The sequence below is a fragment of the Narcine bancroftii genome, chromosome 1, assembly GCF_036971445.1.
Source record: "Narcine bancroftii isolate sNarBan1 chromosome 1, sNarBan1.hap1, whole genome shotgun sequence".
Classification (NCBI taxonomy): Eukaryota; Metazoa; Chordata; class Chondrichthyes; order Torpediniformes; family Narcinidae; genus Narcine; species Narcine bancroftii.
In genome coordinates this window covers 70,562,538-70,582,570 of record NC_091469.1, presented here as the reverse complement: position 1 = coordinate 70,582,570, position 20,033 = coordinate 70,562,538, and the positions used below count along the sequence as shown (strand labels likewise).

The 20,033-nt window shown below is 41.7% G+C and overlaps 1 protein-coding gene and 1 long non-coding RNA gene across 19 annotated transcripts in view; one reads left to right on the top strand and one right to left on the bottom strand.

Moving 5' to 3' along the window:
* LOC138759447 (uncharacterized) overlaps window positions 1-1,599 on the top strand; it is a 45,083-nt gene extending 43,484 nt beyond the window's left edge. For all 3 annotated transcript variants that reach the window (XR_011354838.1, XR_011354837.1, XR_011354839.1), the window contains one exon: window positions 1,429-1,599. This is a non-coding gene — a long non-coding RNA (uncharacterized lncRNA). The remainder of the gene's footprint in view (window positions 1-1,428) is intronic.
* agtpbp1 (ATP/GTP binding carboxypeptidase 1) overlaps window positions 1-20,033 on the bottom strand; it is a 336,033-nt gene that overhangs the window by 293,692 nt on the left and 22,308 nt on the right. The gene's annotated exons all lie outside the window — the stretch shown is intronic.

Below are 20,033 nucleotides of genomic sequence, written 5' to 3'. Positions count from 1 at the left end.
GAGTTGAGTGTGTTTTAAAAAGAGCGAGGATGGCAATTGAAGGGTTAAACAGAGCGTGATTTGTGGGAGTTAGTACTTGAGATAATTAGCGGGACAAAAAGAAGGAGTGGAAGCTAAAGAATGAGTGGCCCAGTGTAGGAGTTGGAGTAAGAGGTTCTGAGTCACAACGTTTGCCTCACAAGGCTGAGTACGAGCAGGATTTCAAGAAGGAAAGGTCTTTGGTTTTAAGGTAGGAAGAGTTATTGTAGAAAGCTAGGACAGTGGAATGCTCCAGGTGCAGGATGTGGGAAATCTGAGACAACATGATTGTCCCTGATGATTATACCTCCATGAGGTGCATCCAGCACAGCTCCTGTGAGACTGTGATAGGATCCTGTGAGACTGTGATAGGAAGCTTGAGCTGGATGAACTCCGGATCATTCAGGAGGCCAAGATAGTTATAGAGAAGGGCTTCAGGGAGATAGCCACCCCTAAAAGGAAGGAGACTGGTAACTAGGTGACTGTTAGTAGAGGGAAGGGGAAGAGGCAGACAGTGCACAGCACGGACACCAGTGGCCATTCCTATTGACAAGAATACTGTCAATAGATACTGTTGGGGGAGGGGGAAAATCTATCAGGGACAAGTCGATGTGGTCATGTCTCTGGCTCTGAGGCTGGCTCACCGGTTCAGAAGGAAAGGGGGAGGAGAGCTGTGGTAACTAGGGTCACATTGGTTAAGAGAGCAGATAGGTTTGGTGAATGAAATGGAGGCTCCCAGATGATATGTTGCGTCCCAGGTGCCAGCATCGGGAATGTCTCTGATTGAGTTCATTGATTCTTGGGGGTGGGGGGCATGAGGGGAGGTTTGAGGAGCCAATTGTCATGGTCCACGTGAGGACCAATTACATAGATAGGAGTAGGGATGAGGTCCTGAAGAGGGAATATATATAGGAAGTTAGGAAAGAAGTTAAAAAGCAGGACCTCAAGGGTTGAATTATCAAGATTGCTGCCTTTGCCACACTCTAGAGAGGGTAGGAAGAGGAAAATGTAGCAGATGAATGCATGGCTGAAAAGTTGGTGCAAGGGGCATGGGTCAGATTTCTGGATCATTGGGATCTCTTCTGGGGAAAGGTCTGACTTTTTCAAAAAGGACGAGCAGCACCTGAACTGGAAAGGGACCAATATCCTGGTGGGAAGATTGGTAGAGGTGTTGGGGAGGGTTTAAATGAGTTTGGCAGGGGTGTGGGAATCAGAATGTAAGGGCAGAGATTAGAGTAGAAGGACAAAAACATGATGCTATGTTTTCTGAGTTTGTGAGGAAGGAAGGCAGGGGACAAAGCAAAGATAGATAGTAAGAGGGTTTGAAGTGTGCCTATTTCAATGCGAGGAGTATTAGGAATAAAGGGGAAGAACACCCCTTTTAAGTATGAATTTTTCATAATTTTTCAGATTCAAGAAGCAAGCTGAGCTCTCTTACACCTGCATCCATAAAGTAATTAAACCTACCTGAGTAATCAAAAACACGTGAAGCCAAATGGCCCAAACATTATGGTGCCTTGAAATGGGAGAACTATGTATAAAAAGTGCTGTAATTTCTACAGGGTCAACCCAAAATGTATACAAATAATCTTGAATAAAATCTGGAATATGCACTTTAATAACATAAATTGTTTCATTACAAATTTAAAACTGTGAGGGACAGGGGCAAATAAAAAAAAAATGTATTTTCCAAAACATTATGGAGGGCACTGCACACACACACACACACACACACACACACACACACACACACACACACACACACACACACACACACACACACACACACACACACACACACACACACTCGTATTATAACAATTATCTTCCTTTATAATCCTTTATAAATGAAAAATCCATTCTAAAGTAGCTTGGAGTTTTTCACTGTTTATTAGAACTTTATACGATAAGAACGATGTTAAAACAATTAAAACTATACTTAAAAAAGTTAATAAAATGGGCAATAAAACATTAATTCGAACAAAAGTATTATCTGGACTGGCTCTATGCTCCCCTGGTTCTTAACAGTACAAAAGCAAACTCAAAATTGAATGTTTCTTTTATACATACAAAGCTAGCGGGGACGTGGCAGACGTGTTTTGATTGATCTCTCCATGAAAAGTATCAAAAAGTCAGTTAAAATTTTAAAATTAAGAATGTTTTCACCTAAAAAAAATGGACAAAGCAAGTATCAAGAGACCAAGGCAGCAGAAAACAAAAGCAGAGGATGTTACTACCCAGTCAGGAATATGAGTGAAAGCCCAAAAGGGAGTGGTGCAAGAGTGGCCTCAGGACTGGCGGACCCTGATGTCATGATAATGAATATGTATGAGATCTACCGGAAGTCACGTGGTATGAGAGAGAGATAAGAACACAAGCAGGAGAACAAAGGAAACCGGAGAATAAAAAGACACTAAGAAGTTTACCTGATAATCTAGTGTTTAATGTTTTATTAACTTCACATTTCGGGCCACAAATGTAACATTGGCGACGAGGATGAAAGAAGCTTGAAGAAAATTAAAGACTAAACAAGATTACAGAGGATTGCAGACAACTTCAAGGTGATAAGAATTTTCTCTTTGGCTTAGTACTTTTGGGGCACTTCTTTGCACTTTTGCAAAGAAGTGCAAAAGCAAATCCAATACAGACCAGAAGAGGAAGAGTACAACTTCCAAAGGCAAAGCCTGGGGGAAAGGAAAGTATCCTGGAAAGAAAGATACCATTCGCCAGATAGACGGTGACAATGATGATACCCAGGAGGAACAGAGTTGTTACCAATTTACGTTGAATGAAGTACATCATGAGAAGGTCCCAGTGATCATTGGTGGAGTGACAGTGCAGGTCATTGTAGACTCAGGCAGTGACAGTAATGTGATTGATCGACATTTATGGGAGAAGTTGAAAAGGAAAAAGATCATCTGTACCTCAAAGAAGTGTTCCAAGAAACTGTATCCATACACAGCAACCAGGCCATTGCAGACCATTGGATGTTTTACTGCAACTGTTGAAGCTGGAGATAAGTACACCGAAGCAGAGTTTATGGTCATAGAAGAGAGAGGAGAACCATTGCTGAGTAGAAGCACAGCGCAAGACCTGGCAATACTTCATATTGGAGCTTGTGTCAATTCAATTCAGTCATACGAGGATATGAAGCAAGAATTCCCCGCAGTCTTCCAAGGAGTAGGAAAGCTGAAAGGTCGACAATTGAAGCTAGCGGTAGATGAAACGGTCAAACCCAAGGCACAACCAATGCGCCGAACTCCGTTTGGACTTCGTGGGAAAGTCGAAGCCAAAATTAAAGAATTGATCGAACAAGACATTATTGAACCTGTGGAACATTCGATACAATGGGTCAGTCCAGTAGTGATTGTGCCCAAACCAAAGGGTGACATAAGACTATGTGTTGACATGAGAATGGCCAATGAAGCTATAGTTAGAGAACGACACCCTATACCAACAGTGGAGGAAATACTTCAAGAACTAACTACCAGCAAGGTATTCTCAAAAATTGATCTGAAATGGGGCTATCATCAATTAGAGCTGGATCCAGGTTCCCGAGATGTGACAACATTTGTGACTCACTGTGGATTGTATCGTTACAAGAGACTATCATTTGGAATTAATGCAGCTTCAGAGATCTACCAGTATGAAATCCATCGAGTGATTCAAGGCATTCCTGGAGTTGCCAACATTTCTGACAACATCATAGTCCATGCACCAACGAAGGAAGAGCATGACAAACGGTTGAGGCGTGTACTATCAAGACTACATGAGGCAGGCCTTACTGTGAATGGAAACAAGTGCCAGTTCGGTGTGTCAGAAATGGACTTCATGGGACACAGACTTACACGGGAAGGACTAAACCCTGCAGAGGCCAAGGTGAAAGCTATTGAAGAGGCACGTGCACCTCAGAACGCAACAGAGGTGAGGAATTTCCTGGGATTGGTCAATTTTTGTGCAAAGTTCATTCCTAATTTTGCTACAGTGGCAGAACCACTAAGGAAACTAACCAGGAAAGGTGTACCATTTCATTTTGGATCTGAGCAGAAGAAAGCGTTCACAGCGCTGAAGCAGAGCCTGACAGATGCAAAAACTCTTGGATATTACAATCCGGCGGCATCAACCAAAGTCATAGCGGATGCCAGCCCAGTTGGTTTAGGAGCCGTGTTGGTCCAGATGCATGATGGAGGACCAAGAATCATTGCCTATGCCAGCAGATCGTTATCAGATGTGGAAAGAAGATACTCTCAGACAGAGAAAGAAGCACTCGGACTTGTATGGGCCTGTGAGAGGTTCCATGCATATTTATACGGCATTGAATTTGAACTCATCACAGATCATAAGCCATTAGAGGTGATCTATGCACCTCGATCCAAACCATGTGCCAGAATAGAGAGATGGGTACTCAGACTACAACCCTACAAATATAAAGTAATCCACATTGCAGGGAAAGCAAACATTGCAGATCCGCTGTCCAGATTGGTGAAGGATGGTGGTCCACAATCCAAGTCAGAATTGGGAACAGAAACAGAGAGCTTTGTATGCTTCGTAGCTATTCAGGCGACACCGAAAGCTGTGACTACGAAGGAAGTTGAGAGAGAATCCGAACGTGATCCAGAACTCATGGACGTAAGAGAATGCATACAGAGTGGACAATGGGACAAGTGTACTCACAAGGCTTACATTCCCATTAGAGACGAACTTTGTTGCATCGGACAGTGTGTATTAAGAGGTCGCAGATTGGTGATACCGTAAAGATTGAGACCGAAGATTGTATCCTTAGCGCATGAAGGACACCTAGGTATTGTTGGTACCAAGCAAAACCTCAGGACTAAGGTATGGTGGCCAAGTTGTGATAAAGACGCAGAGAGATTTGTTAAAACTTGTCATGGATGTCAAATCACAAGTAGGAGTAATCCGCCAGAACCGATCCGGAGTACGCTACTTCCGACAGGACCATGGATCGACGTAGCTGTTGATTTTCTTGGACCTTTACCGACGGGTGAATCAATTATGGTAGTGATAGATTACTACAGCAGATACTATGAGTACGTGGTGTTGAAGTCCACAACCACTGAAAAAACAATACAAGCGTTAGCAGAGATATTCGCAAGATATGGATTACCTGTTGTTACATTATACTCTGACAATGGTCCACAATTCATTTCAGAGACATTTGCGGAATACATGAGGACCACAGGTATCCACCATCATAAAGTAACTCTGAAATGGCCGCAAGCCAACGGGGAAGTAGAGAGACAAAATCAGTCCATTGAAAAACGATTGAGGATTGCACACGCAGAAGGACAAAATTGGCGAGAAGCATTGCTATCTTATGTGGCTGTCTATCGAGCAATGCCTCATGCAACCACTGGAAAAAGTCCTGCAGAAGCATTTTTTGGGAGAAAAATCCGCAAAAAAATGCCAGAAATAAAGGAAATCCGAGACGACCAGGAGATGAAGGACCACGATGCTGAAAAGAAAGGTGCAGCAAAGCTGTACACTGATTCAAAACGTGGAGCCAAGTACTCAGACATCATGCCAGGAAATAATATTCTAGTGAGACATGAAACTGGTGGCAAGCTAGATACACCTTATTACCATCAACTCTATTCTGTCGTATCCAGAAGTGGCAGTATGGTGACACTCAAGTCTCCGACTGGAGTCCTGTATAAGAGAAATGTCTCAGGTGTAAAAAGGTACCAGTCCAGAAATACATCGAGCGAAGAGGTTGAAAGGCCAATACGAGATGCTGAAACTGAGAGACCTGATGATGTTGCAGAGGCAGTTACCAGCACTCCTGATGAAGTGACTAGAGCGCCACTATTCCCATTGTCCTTATTCACATCCTAGCCCTTGTCCCTATTCACACCTTCCCGACTCTCAGGGCTACAGTCCCTTCATCTGCAGGGTTCGTTAATCTTGTCTAGGGTTTACTAGTTAAATATGCATACTTGAAAAATCTGTTGTATGGCTTACTAATTATATATGTATAACTTGCTAATACTATCTAAGGTCTTCTAATTATTTATGCAAGCCTTGCTAATTCTATCTGGGGCTTGGAGACCCTTATCTCGTTCAGACTAACTCTACTTCTATTCTCAATTGTCTGTCCTTCTCTCCTTCATTCAGTGAACTTGCTGGTGTAGGAGATTCTTATCTTACTCAGACAGTGTCAGCTTCCTGCCTTCTAATATCCATGTCTCATGTTGTTTGCACTGGCTTCATTCATTTACTTATGTATCAATTTTATTTTCTTCATTTCTTCATGTTCATATTGCAATGTCAGTTTTTCTCATCTCTCACAGTGGTAAATGGGAGGGCATTGAAGAATGCAGTGGAGCAGAAAGATCTGCTCCACTGCATTCTTCAATGCCCTCCCATTTACCACATATGTCTTGCTTTGATTATTTGGTTGGGGAAAACACCTAAATTTATAACTAAGATATACTATTCTCTCAAGAATGAAAGTTCAAAACCAGGTTTAGACAGAGAGCAAGAGCAATGGGATTCAGATCTAGGTGTTGCAATAATGGAAAGATGTTGGTCTGAATGATGTTTGAATAGCACAATATCAATTATAAAACCAAGATAGGGATTAATTTCCTACACCAATTATCTCTCACACCACAGAAGTTGCATAAATCAAAATCTGAAATATTGGAGATGTGCTTTAGGTGTGGAACAGAAATAGGAACGTTTTTACATGCTACATGGTCATATGTGAAGGTGAGACCTTTTGGACAGGATATTACTGAAATATTATCTTTATCTTTTGGGCAACTTTATTAAAATAAGCAATAAATTAACTAAACTCCAAATTTCACTTGTTAAAATAGCCTTTGACTTCCCATTGAGTTTTTTTTTATGATCGACATAAATGTGTGTGGATTTATATTGGAAAAAGGGAGGGGAGGGAGAAAGGGTTGTTTTGTTTTGGCTCAGGTCCATGCCTTAACCTGCCTGGTTCATGACCAAGAATGTCATGTGGTCTATCATTGGCTCATCTCTATGCCTAGACCTGTCTATTTCAGGACCAAACAAATGTTGTGATTGTAGCACTTGCTCAGCTTTGGTATTTAATATTTTCTTTTTTCTGAAGTCTTTCCTCAAAACTCGATGCTTTTGATTTAATTTACTTTGAGCACCACATACCACTGAGCCTTCCAGTGCCTGTGACCTGGCCTCATTCACAGCATTTTTTTGCCCAGTTCCAGTTGCTTTCTTTGTCGTTTTAGCAGCATTTCCACCATTCATAGCTGCTCCTCCTGTAGCTCCTTTTCCATCCGCAGCTGCTTCCCTTCTCTCCATTATTGCGCCTCCTGTAGCTCCTCTTCTTGTTGCCGCCATACCAGTATTATTCTTATCTGCTCCTCCTTATCTTCTAAGTCCAATTTAAACTGAAGCATTGTTTTTTTTTCTACTTTAAGAGCTGCCGTATCACTTGAATCTTTAAACGCACAAATTCAATACTTTAAACTCTGAAGCCTGTTCTAGAACTCCTCTTGCTTCTCCTGCTGGAAATATCTGTCCTATACATCAGATGTTGCCTTAATATCTGATCCTGAATCCATTTTAGATCACTCATCCTCCACACCAGTATCCTGTGGTACAGCTTCAGCCACTTTCTTGTGGTTGATCTCATTTTCTATTAATGGTTTTTGCAGTAATTCTGTGGGATTTGTATCCCTAACAACTGTAACCTTCTTCTTATCTATATACTCCCTCAGTATTGCTTGAAGAATCATTTTGTTTCCATTTTACACTAATTGGTGACTTTTCATTTCCTCTATAGCACACGTCAAACTCTGGCCCGCGGGCCAAATTTGACCCGCGATATAATTATATTTGGCCCGCAAGATCATATCAAAAATGTATTAGAGGTGGCCCGCTGGCCGCCGCGCCAGTATAGCGTATGCACAGTAACCGCTGTGTCCCAGGGTGAGAGAGAGAGAGAAAAACCCTGCTCCTTGAAAAGTAGTGGTGGGTGGTTTTATAAACACGCTGTCGTGTCCCCCCGCCCAATCCCCCCACCGCAGCGCGCCTCGCCGGTGTCAGGGGAAGCCAAGGCCGCTTCCCAGCGCCCGGAACCCCAGTGGCACAGTGTTTCTTGGAGCTGCAGATGGAGTCGTGATGCCGGAGGGAAGATTGGGGCTCCCCGCCGGGCGATGGGGGCACCGACCGCCGGCCGCCCTGCGCCTTCCCACCGGACCAGCAGCGGGTGCCCGGAGTACATGTGGAGAGCGAGGCTGGTCGGGCAGGTAGGGTGGAACCCCCCGCCAATCTCGGGAGTGGCGTGGGCTGGATCGGGATTAGCCGCGCTCACCTGCTCCTCCACCGCTGACCGGGATCCCAGCGCGGTCCTGAGTGCGGAGACTGCCCTGGAAAGGTCCTGGGACACCGGCACGGAAAGAAAAGGGGGTCCGGGAGAAACTCAGCAGGTCAAGGGAGGTCCGGGAGAAACTCAGCAGGTCAAGGGGGGTCCAGGAGAATCTCAGTAGGTCAAAGGGGGATCCGGGAGAAACTCAGCAGGTCAAAGGGGGATCCGGGAGAAACTCAGCAGGTCAAAGGGGGGTCCGAGAGAAACTCAGCAGGTCAAGGGGGAGGGGTCCGGGAGAAACTCAGAAGGTCAAGGGGAGGGGGTCCGGGAGAAACAGCAGGTCAAGGGGGGTCCGGGAGAAACTCAGCAGGTCAAGGGAGGTCCGGGAGAAACTCAGCAGGTCAAGGGGGGTCCGGGAGAAACTCAGCAGATCAAAGGGGGATCCAGGAGAAACTCAGCAGGTCAAGGGAGGTCCGGGAGAAACTCAGCAGGTCAAGGGGGGTCCGGGAGAAACTCAGCAGGTCAAGGGGGGTCCTGGAGAAACTCAGCAGGTCAAGGGGGGTCCTGGAGAAACTCAGCAGGTCAAGGGGGGTCCGGCAGAAACTCAGGGGGGGCCTGACCTCGCCAGGACCGTTGCCCACTCCCCCTCCCTGCCGCAGGCCAACCCGCGACTCACGGTGACGGGGCCGCTGATCCGCCGAGATGCCGCCCTGCAGCGAGAGCCGATGCCTCCGCACTGTCGTTGTCCAACCCGATCGCCCGCAAACCCCGCCCTCCCCCACACAGGCCTGAGTAAGTATTATGAACTTTAATCTCAGGATAAAACGATCTTCCAATAGTTTCATGTCACAGTGATAAATATATTCCTGGTTAAAAATGGTCCTGCACCTGGATACAAGCTCATTAGGCATAAAACTTGAAAAGTGTGCAAATCAAAGGATATCTGTACCAATGGAAAAAGGGCATGGCAAATAACCCTGCTAGAGTTCATGCCCACAATCAGTCACCCATTTGATTGTTTCAGGAATCATGTTATTCTCCCACATTCTCAATAGCCCTCAGATTTTACTATTCGACAGCACACTAGCAACATTTGACAAATCCTCTATAGAGAAATATTATTTATTGAATATTTTATTTCTCATTTTTAATGCTTCTAGAAAGTTTATCCAAAACTATTATTAAACATTTATTTTAATAAGAAAAAGTTTAACATTACATATGTTGAAAGAAGAGAAAACATGCAGATGTTGTTGAAAACTTTCAATAAGTATTTAGTTCGGCCCTCGACTTAGTCCAAGTTTTTAATTTTGGCCCTCTGTGAATTTGAGTTTGACACCCCTTCTCTATAGGTTCCATTATCTTCATCTTCTCGACACATAGTTCCTGAGCAGCTATAGATGCTGCTTTCTCCATTCAGTTGATTGTCGGACTCAGACAGCAAACTTGCATAACAATCTCTCGAACACCAAGAGAGTCCTCATAGACAAGCAGCAACTGCACCAAACTGTGTTCTCATTTGTAATAAACATACAAAAGGAACTTCCAATGGCCCACCACTTCTTCAATGGTCTTGGTACTGTTGGTGTTCGTTCCTCCTTTATCAAACTGCTCTAAACAGAGCTCAATCATTCTAGTCTTCTCTTCCAAATCCAACTTCCAACTTTCTATGACTTCAATTCTGTCTTCTAGTTCATTTTATTGACTAACAACTCAATAATCCCAAATTTTTTTGACTAAATAGTCTTTTATTCATTAATGAATCAATGATCCTAATTCTTTTGACTAAATATTGTGACCATCTTCCTTTATAATCACCTGGACACCATGGAGACACCATTGTTTTAACTCATTCACTAAAAAGTCCTTTCTAAAGTAGCTTGGCGTTTTTCACTTGATTAAAAGCTTATATGATAAGAACTATGATAAAACAATTAAAACTATACTTAAAGCAGCTAATAAACTGGACAATAAACCATTAATACATACAAAAGAACAGTCAAAAGAATTATCTGAAATGTCTCTATGCTCCCCTGGTTCTGAACAGTACAAAGGTGTGTATTTCCAATTAATTCCATTAAGATGGCAATTTAAAATAATTTGCTTCAAGAGATCATGATGCTTTCCCCTTTGAATAATTAACTGGAGTGCTTAGCATTCACATGCTCATGTAACTGAAGCAGAAAACAATCTCATCAAAGTCTATCTCATGAATTATTCATCCTCTATAATAAAATCTTTTCCTTCAATATAATATGCATTGCAATTTTATTACAGCAAAAGCAATTAGAATTACTGCAGTACTATATCCTCTTATTTTAATCTGAATTTGTGCAACATTTTGAGAATTTTCTCAATTCCTTTTTTGTCCTTCCATTCCATACACTTGCATACAACATTTGGCTAAAGATTTTAAAGGAGATGGAACACATCTAGAGAACTTTTAACAAGAGAGCTTAGATTTGATGATAGGAAAGTTAACAAAAATCAAACATAAAAGGCGAAAAAATAAAAATTAGAAACTAAAAGAAAATATTGAAGAGCGAGCATTTCTTTCAAAAGGAAAAGCTATTTGAAAAGAAGATAGATCTAACATTATATCGTAGCACAGGAACAGACCCTTCAGCCCACATCTGCACAAACCTGATGCCCAATTTAAACTAAAACTTCATTTTTTGCACCTGATGCATATTCCTGTATTCCCTGAATATTCATCATCTATTGAGAAACCTCTTAACTGCTATCAATGTATCTGATTCCATAAGTACTCTTAGCAGCCTATCCCAGACACTTCCCACTCTGTGTGGTGATGGAAAAAAAAACTTGCCACACACATCCTCTAATCTCCCTACACTGCGCATTCCCTCTCCACCTTAAACACATGCCCTCTGGAATCAGAAATGTTAACTCTGGGGGAAAAAGATCCCCTATCAATAACTCTCATAATTTTGTAAACTTGTATCACCTCACCCTCAACAGACGTGGGCATTGCACTGTCCAAATATCTAAATTTCTAGAGGGCATTTGGTCTAATCTTCTTTTCGAGGTACTCCTTCGGGGATGAGAAGGATTTGCTTTCAACCTAGTTTTGTTGGTTTCAGAGATGGTTAACTTGGCCATTTTGGGAACTGCAGACTCTTTCTCAGGCAAGGCAAGGAATGGTCGCCAGGGCAGCTGAGTGGGTAGTTTATGAGAGAGTGTGCCTCTCTTCTTCCACATGCTTCAAAGTACTTAATATCATCCCAAATACTCCTTCACCACTTTGAATGGTCAGAAGGTATGTTTTTCAGAATTAGAATTTATTATCATGAAATTTCTTGTTTTATAGCAGCATCACGGTGCATATATAAACCACCCTGCAATATAAATAAAAATAGTGAAAGAAAAAGAAAATGTCAAAGTAAGGCAGTGTCCGTGATTCATTATTCATTCAGGAGTCTGACAGCAGAGGGGAAGAAGATGTCCTTCAGCTGCTGAATCCTCGTCTTCAGGCTCCTGTAATTTTTTTCCCCCAATGGTTAGAGTGAAGAGGTAATGGCCTGGGTGGTTGGGGATATATGAGGGTAGAAGGTGCTTTCTTAAGACACCGTCTCTTGTAGGTGTCCACAATGGAGTGAAGATTGATGTCTGTGATGTCACAGGCCAAACTAACAATTCTAGAAAGTATTCTATTGTCCTGAGCATGGCACCTCCGCAACAAACAGTGATGCAACCAGCCAGAATGCTCTCCACAGTACACCTGTAGAGGTTTTCAAGAGTCTTCGGTGACATACCGAATCACCACAAATTCCTCACAAAGGATAGCCACTGGCAAGCCTTCTTCATGATTACATTGATATGGATGCTGCAAGACAGATCCTCTGAGAAGTTGATACCCAGGAATTTTAAGTTCTTGACACTCTCCACTGCTGACCCCTTGATGAGGACTGGTTCGTGCTCTCCTGATTTCCTCCTGAATTCCACAAAACGTTGGGTTTGTTAACATTGAGTGTAAGATGGTTGTTGTAACACCGCTCAAGTAGCTGATCTATCTCGCTCATTGCAGTCTACGATTCTGTCAACAACCGAGAAGTTATCAGCAAATTTGTAGACAGCAATGGAATTGTACCCGGCCAGTCATGTGTGTGTATAGTGAGTAGAGCAGTGGGCTAAGCACACATTCATGAGTGCATCTGTGTTGATAGTCAGTGAGGAGGAGATGTTGTTTCCAATTCATACTAACTGTGGTCTTCCTATTCCAGATCTTTACTTAGGTATGTGTTAATTCTGCCCATGACCAACCTCTTAAAGCAATTCATCACAGCAGATGTGAGTGTTACTGGGCTGAAGTAGCTCACTTAACACTTTTTGGCCACCAGGATGATTGATGCCCTTTTGAAGCAGGTGAGAACCTCTGACAGCTGCAGTGAGAGATTGCATATGTCCATGAACACTCCAGCAGCTCTGGCAACACTTCCAGGCAGCTTTAAGCACATTCTTTGACCTCATTTTTCATCTATCTCGTAATCTCCTATGTAGAATTCTGAACAGAATGCCTATATTCAGGGGCAGGAGTCCAGCATCAAACATATTTTGGCAAAAAAATAAAATCACCTAAATTTTGGTGATTTCAAGAATTTGGAACAATGAACCAAATGATTTGGGGATACAGCTGTGCAAATCATTACAAGCAGCACAGTTTAAAAAAAAAATAGCTCTAGAGTTTAGATCAAAAACTTAGATCAAACTTTGGTTTGACCACATTTGATATATCGCAATGGTTAGAGACATTGTAATGATTTTGTATAAAAGATTTACAAGGAATGTAATCTGAAAACTATGACATGGTGGATCTTATTTCTTGGAAAAAGAAAACTTGGGAATAATCTTTACTGATTGTCAAATGTTTCCTCAACTACTGGACATTTTAGCCATTTGATTCTACCTTGCAGCTGAATAATGCTTGAATAGAGAAGCAACTTTAAAACCAACATATTCATTTTTTCTGGACTGGAAAACGTTCTATCTAAATGACTAAGTGCGCCTGAAGTGATACATACTAATCATTCTTGGTTTCATACTTTCACAGAAAGCTTCTTGGAGTGTGAATAAGGTATTTGACCTAATTATGAGGAAAAACAGTTTGTAAACCAAAAGGTCCTGTTTACCCTGCTGTACATTTAAAAATGTGTAAGGTGAACTTCTAAGCAATGCTGTAAATTTAATGTCTACAGGTGCCTAACCTTTAATCCAAGATCATTGGGACTGCACGCCTGCCGTTGTTCAGAATTTTGCGGATTTTGGAATCATTTTGATTTTGGACCCTTTAAGCAAATGCCTTGCTCCTAGACGCCATGACTATGCCCCCCCCCCCCACCCACCGGGCTGGTACCAGAATATTTTGTTCCCTAGGCCAGGCTGAGCACAGGCGAGGACGGGGTTGCTGACCAGACTGAGTGGTGGTTAACTGTGCACCATACAGGAGGCTTTCAACCAGCACGAATCAGGTGGTGATTGGAAGCGATGGGGTGGCCAGGGAGCTTGACCAAAAAGTCAGCCAGTGTCAGCTGCTCAGAGTCAGAGGCCAAGTGGGGCAGAAGGTAAGACACAAGGTGCAGAACTGCAGAAGGAGCAGGGCTTTGGGGCGGTGGAGCCAAGTGCTGAGGGGAGCTGAGCACTGGTGGCTTTCAGACACTCCACCCGCTCGACTGGGCAGTCCTCAGGCACACCCCAGCGCATCACTGTCCATTGCCCACCCACCCCCAATCTAACTCCCAATAGAGGTGCAGTTTTGCAAGAGTTTACGGAGTGCCACACCAGATCGTGGCAACAGCTCAATGCGGGTAAAATGGTTGTCTTCGTTATCCATAATCTCCCACACAACTGGAACCGCTCAGCCAATGCCAGAGCGGTTCTGGCTGCATGGAGGATTATGGGTAAGGAAGACAGCCATTGCTCCCGCACTGAGTCAGTCGCCACCTGTTTCTTTTCCACCGGGTGCTGGGGGCCAAGGGTCACCTTTCCACCGAAGGTAAGAGAGGGCGTTCACAGGGGCGTGGAAGGGGGATAACAGGGACTGGGGAGGGTCTCCCTTTGAAAACAGAAAATTTATTACAGGAAATTAATGATACTTATGTGTAATGTCATCTACTGAAAAAAAGTGCCAGTTTTTGGAGGTTGGTGGTGTTTGGAAACCAAGATAAAAGTTAGGCACCTGTATTTTCAATATCTTGTTTATATACCAACATAGACCGAGGTATTCAATGATCCAACATTTTAAAGGTTCTTATGTGTAATGTCATCTACTGAAAAAAAGTGCCAGTTTTTGGAGGTTGGTGGTGTTTGGAAACCAAGATAAAAGTTAGGCACCTGTATTTTCAATATCTTGTTTATATACCAACATAGACCGAGGTATTCAATGATCCAACATTTTAAAGGTTATGGAAATAGCTGCTAATTTGGGAAAATATCACTAAAGATTTCCATTCTATTTTGATGTAAGTGGGGAAAGTATTTATTCAATCAACTTAAGTACCAAAATTAGTCTCCAACTAAACTTAGATTGGAAGAACAGTCGTGTCACATGCATTAATTATCCACAGATTTTAGCATTCTTTGTTCCATATTTCTATAATATTTATGAACTCACTAAGGTTCTAAATTTAAATGTTGTTTCCTTGGTCAATGCGTCAGCAAAACTCAGGGCTGAGAATAGGGACGGGTATCTTCAAAAACAAAATGGCTGTTTCCCCCACTGAGGATCTTTGTATAGTTCCAATTGTCATCTACACAGTTCACCATTAGACTAGATTACTTCAAGCATCTGGGCCTGAAATTCAGATGATTTATTTCAAGTAATTAAACTAAAATTCCACCCTCTTACCAGTACCAGCCTATGCTTCAGCCATGTCTCATAAAATTTAGTGCAGGTCAAACCAGTACTACTCCTGAAATCACAATAGATTTGCAATCACGCATTCATTTCCATGCCATCACCTGGCATCAGGACTCAATGAACAGATATCTTCAATTTGATCACACAATCGGTGCAAATGGCTGTAATAAAACACGAAATGATCAAGCTCTATAAATTATAAACTCCACTCCAAACAACTGCTGGCACCATTCCAAAAACACCAATCACTCAGCTACTTTATGACAGTAGTATCAAGGATAAGGCATTTGTGCTCGTGTCTATTATACACTCTATGGAAACCAGTTCCCATATTCTTAGTTAAATTTTGTTGATATACTTTTCCCCCCCACTAAAAATATTTTGACTTCTCCCCACAAATAGGAACTCAGACAACATGGGTCAATGAGAATACTGTTAATGCTGCTTCAAAGCCAAATACAGTAAATTTGTTTATCTGTTATTCATGCATCCAGAATTCTCATGAAACTAATAAAAAATTGTAAGAATATTAAACAATTAATATTTTATGTAAATTTGAAATTGCACAAAAGTTAAACTGTTTAAACTGATGAAATACCAATAGAGTAACCTGAACACAGCAAATACTGTTCATATTTGTGTAATCATTGATACCAGATATTAGTTGACTCAGGTGATTTTGTACAAGTCGACCCACCCACCTCCCCCCCATTTTTGGCCACGACCGCCCACCCATCGGAGCTCCAGAAGTCCTGTCAGTGGACTTTTGCCCTGGCTACTTGCCCTCCAGAGTTCCTGACCACAGATTCTCATCGCGGCTGCCCGCCCATCCAAACTGCTGACTGTGGGTTCTCACCCCAGCCATCTGCCCATCCATGCTCTCGATCACAGATAGCTATCCTGGTCACCTGCGCATATGAACTCCTGACACCCCAGCAGCCCACGCATCAGAATTCCCGACACCCTGGCTGCCATCCGAGCTCCCAACTGTGGATCCTCACTCCAGTCAATCACACGTCCAAACTCCTGATTCCCCATCCACCCACATATCCGAACTCCCAATGCCCCGGCCGCAGACTTGCCAACAAGTCCAAGCCATCAGAGTTCCCAAGGCCAGAATGCCACAGCTACATGTTTGGCCCATGTAAAAGTCAACCCCCCCCCCCCCGCTTTATTTTGGCTCCAAGAAATGGTGCAAAAAATTTGGCGATTACAAACTTCAAGATTCAATTTATTGTCATGTAATAAAAAGTGTTATATTACACTAAATTCCATTTGTCTGATCTAAGGCAGACAGATTTGCCAACTACAGAAATTGCCTGATGCGCCTCTGACAGTCAGTAAAAAAGAAGAGTTCCTTTCAGTCACCAAGTGTCAATGGATGCACCTCAGTGCTCCCACAGCCTTCGCAGCCACACAGGGTCCAGTCCAAACCATCAACAACGTGGGCTCCAGATCCAAACCTCCAATACGATTAAGAACCCTTCTCGCATCCCAGTTCTGATACTGGTACCCCTTCGACCAGATTCGAGCCAGTTTCCAACAATCCACAGCCTGGTGCGAGTCCCTTGACTGCAGTCTCCAGCAGCCCACAGCCTCCATAGGTTCATTGCCTTGAGTCACCAGCAGCACATCGCCAGTGTGGTTCCTTCAAACTCAAGAGTATATACAGTAAATCACAATGCCATTTTGACACTTAGAATTGTGATTTACATAGTAGCCTAGCCTACATGCAAAAGTTTAGAATTGTGATTTACATGGTAGCCTAGCCTACATGCAAAAGTTTAGAATTGTGATTTACATGGTAGCCTAGCCTACATGCAAAAGTTTAGAATTGTGATTTACATGGTAGCCTAGCCTACATGCAAAAGTTTAGAATTGTGATTTACATGGTAGCCTAGCCTACATGCAAAAGTTTAGAATTGTGATTTACATGGTAGCCTAGCCTACATGCAAAAGTTTAGAATTGTGATTTACATGGTAGCCTAGACTACATGCAAAAGTTTAGAATTGTGATTTACATGGTAGCCTAGCCTACATGCAAAAGTTTAGAATTGTGATTTACATGGTAGCCTAGCCTACATGCAAAAGTTTAGAATTGTGATTTACATGGTAGTTTAGCCTACATGCAAAAGTTTAGAATTGTGATTTACATAGTAGCCTAGCCTACATGCAAAAGTTTATGCAAAGCCTAGATGAGATTATTTTGCTTTAAAAAAAATCTCAAACTGTTAACATCAAATATTACACACAGCACATGTCAAAAGAAAGCATGCACAAGGGCAGTGCAGTTGTAGATTGATTAGCAGCAATATCTTCTTCAAAGATTTGGCACTTCGAGCAAGTGCAATCATTTGACATACTTTTGCTATATCATATATTAGCACTTATGCCCTAAAATATTAGAATTGCACTGTTAAAACATTATTTTAAAAAGGGTAAGATGACATATAGTTCAGTGATATATTTGGAAGCTTATGCAGTGGCATCACTAGGGTTGGTGTCATCCATTGTGGTAACTCATGGTGACCCCTCCAGTACCAGACCATACAGAATCCTTAGTAATGTTTTTGTACTAATGTTACTTGTAAATCACAATTCTTGTAAATCATTGAATGTAATGGCAATAGTAGTGAGATAAACAACTAGCAAAATTAAAAATTACAACATCATATGCACAGCCTTAATGTATTTACACTTACATAGTTTCATGTGGTTAAAGTGAAAATGTGGTAAGGTTTATAGAATTCAAAATAAAAGCATTTAAGAACTACATCAAAATTATGTTGATTTTAATGTTGCTTAAATGTAATATTTCTTCAATTATATGAATACTAACAACAAAATTGTTTTGTAAAATCTTTCTACATTAAATTACAATATTATTAACTGAGCGGAAACCTTTTTTGATTTTTCTCTTTCTTTTTCTTAAATTACTACTTCATTCTCAAAAAGGTTATTAACAAAGGTTCACAAATACTAATTACCAAATTATAGCTAAAACACCAGAAAATTTGACAAAAGCAGCGACTTTAAAAAGACCAGCAACAACAAAAACAAAGGTGCGTGCTTGTAGCGCGAGCAGACGAAAGCACGTGATTCGAAGTGTCATTGTAATTGGGTAATAATGACAGCTCTGACCAGAGCACATTAGAAGGTTCAAAAAGTAAATTAGCATAGTTTTAGCCTTGTAGGCATATTGATACATACAAGCTGGGCTCAGGGCCAGTTTTAAGCCTATTTGACCAATTTGATCAAATTGGGCCCCACACCTCAAGGGGGACCCGTGCACGTGTTTGAGCCCAGGCCTTGAGCAGAGAACACTGTGACGGACTTCGTTTAAACTGGTAAGAAAATAATAATACTCTTGCCCTTATAAACTGAGGGATTTGTCAGTGAACTTGTGAAGTTATTGCCCCTAATTGATTGTATTATCTCAGTGAAATATTTTTAGGAAATATGTCTTTGATTAAATTACTGGCTATAGGCCTCCTTTGTCTCCCTAGCCAAAAATTTCATGTTTCGTATTCATTTCACCCAGTAAGATAGATGTATTCCGGAGCTGATGAAGCATCTCTTATTATTATCAAGATCAAAACAGACTATAGGCTAATCAATAAGAGAACTTGTACTTTAATATGAGATTGAGATAGCGTCAAGCTAGCCTAAGGCCTAGCCTATAGTAGGCTAGGGGCTTAAGCAGTTAGCCTAAATGTAAATAGCCTAGGCCCTAAGGGTAGAATTTCTGACAATGTTAGCAATTGTAGATGGAATTGGTTCGGATATTCGGGTCTTGTAAAGATGAATAACTTACGAGCTGGTTTATAAGGTTATTCAGCTCTAGGGGCATGTACTGTACATCTCGGGGTTATTCATCTTTACAAGATCCAGATATTCTTAGCAAGGCTGCCTCTGTTATTGTTTCATAATTTTGCAGTGGTTTGATTTAGTATCAAAATAGTACTAGGCTACTGTTACTAACTATGCTATTTCACTGCCAGGCCTTAATATAGCCTATTTCATATTTTTGGTGATTTGGAACAGGTGCAGTTTAGCTTGACCATGCAGAAATTGTTTTCTTCGGGGGCGAATTTCATCCATCACACGCATCAGATTTTCCACCAATTTTCTAACCAAATATCTAGCGACAAACTAGCATTAGACATTTGACTAGAAAATCAGCTCAACAAAACTGCAAAATTAAAGTGCATCCCCCCCCCCCATTCTGGAATGTAACCTTAACTAACTAACTTAACTAACCTGACCATACTAACCTAACGATACTAAAAAAAAGGCAATTCTTACCTTATTCGAAGTTGTCGTCATTCAACAAATCCAGAATCGGTCGCTTGTTTTGCTGTTCTGTGGCGTTCACAAGTTGAGAGTTGGGTGCGTTGTTCCAAGGTCAGCAGCTGACGTTGGAACAATGTAAAGCTAACTAGCAAAATGACGTGGGATTGACGTTGGTTTATTACGTTGTACCAACGACGATGACAACATTGTTCCACTGTTGGATGTCGAGTCCAATTTTATAACAAATTGATAACGTCAAGTTTTTTGTGTAATTTTAAGTCTAAACATTTTAAAATATACTTCTTTTACCTTTTTTACCTTAAAAATATAGCCCAGAGAATTTGCAGCTTAAAATTTATATGTCATTTTACATGGCAAGCACAAGCAGAGATAGAGACAAAGGGCATAAGTATTTAAGCGGCAACCAGAAACGAGCACTGGCCAAGGCTAAGGTAGGTGAAAATGAAAATTCCTTGTCACTCCATCTTTGAAGCGCCCATGTATTGAGGATGAAGAAAACAAAAACAT